The 1,375-nt window shown below is 33.2% G+C and overlaps 1 long non-coding RNA gene across 1 annotated transcript; it reads right to left on the reverse strand.

Moving 5' to 3' along the window:
• Positions 1 to 580: 580 nt before the first annotated feature.
• On the reverse strand, positions 581 to 1,009 carry LOC142240736 (uncharacterized). The gene is made up of 2 exons (XR_012723368.1): positions 876 to 1,009; positions 581 to 812 (listed from the first exon to the last, which is right to left on the reverse strand). It is a non-coding gene; the product is annotated as an uncharacterized LOC142240736 (long non-coding RNA).
• Between the last annotated feature and the right edge of the window lie 366 nt (positions 1,010 to 1,375).

Genomic DNA, 1,375 nt, shown 5'->3' on the forward strand with positions numbered 1-1,375 from the left:
TTGTTTTTATACATTTTACTGTTTAATTTTTCACTGTTTCCTCCTTTTTTCATTTTAACTCTAAAAAGAGTATAGTGCCCTTTCGTTATTTTTATGAAGATCCCTTTGTATGTTTTTTTTTGTTGACTTACTCCTCGTACGTTCCGATTTCTTTTAACGAACCAAGAAAAAAATTGTGCCCATAATGCCAAAATGATAAACAAAACACATGTCCACACATACATAAAATGCTGCTCTCAATGCGAAAACACATCCCACCTGACCACAACGTTCGTTATCGTATTCGATATAGAAATATTGTCGGTTTTTTTCTCGAAGAAAACTATCGAAAACGATATCGAGAATGGTTCGAAAAAATTTCGAAAAACGTTCATCTGTCGTGCTGTTACTGCCAGCAAACTCTTCGTTTTCGAAGGCTTGCTAGTGATTCGTTAAAGAAGGTTTCGCGATATCTATAATTGATCGTTAACGAATCTATCTCGAATTCGTTTTCGTATTCGATATCATTCCGCTTTCGAAGGGTTTCTATACTGTTTTATTCCCATTTTGTTCCCATTATAAGTTGTGTAGTAAATGAAAATTTTCAAGTTTGTTTTTATTTTATTACAACACAATATAGATAGTTATAATACAAAATAATATAGATATTAGTGTTGCGAACAAAATACTTAAAATATTTATATTTAGGAATATATATTTAAAGTGATTTAAGGCACTGCATTGACTTCATTGCCGGAATTTGTTATTAAACCGGTCGTGGCTATGCCATTGAAAAGGATATTAACCAATGAGTAACATTTTCCTGGATACATCTGCAAATTAAACAAGAAAGAAAATTGGTAGTTTTTTAAAAGATATATAAATAAATTACTTACCTCTTTTATATTCGCTAACACACTTCACCCGCACTTAACAATTTCTTAAACTGAAATGACTTTTTAATCTCTGTCTTTGTCAAAAACAAACATGCCGGAACACCAACAAATAAGCCGAAAAATATTCGTTATTACTTCGACAAAACACGTTCGAAATTTTTCTATTATCGAACTTTTCTCGAATAATGTGCGCGTTAATTTATTTCGAAAAATGTTCGCTTTAGCGAACCTTCGCCATTTCTCGGCACTTTGGTCGGGTGGGATGCTGTTTTTATACCCACCACCATAGAATGGTGACGGGGGTATAATAAGTTTGTCATTCCGTTTGTAACACATCGAAATATCGATTTCCGACTATATAAAGTATATATATTTTTGATCAGGGAGAAATTCTAAGACGATATAACGATGTCCGTCTGTCCGTCTGTCTGTCTGTCTGTTGTAATCACGCTACAGACTTCAATAATGAAGCAATCGTGCTGAAATTTTGCACAAGCTCG

The sequence above is a fragment of the Haematobia irritans genome, chromosome 1 (genome assembly GCF_050003625.1).
Source record: "Haematobia irritans isolate KBUSLIRL chromosome 1, ASM5000362v1, whole genome shotgun sequence".
Lineage (NCBI taxonomy): Eukaryota > Metazoa > Arthropoda > Insecta > Diptera > Muscidae > Haematobia > Haematobia irritans.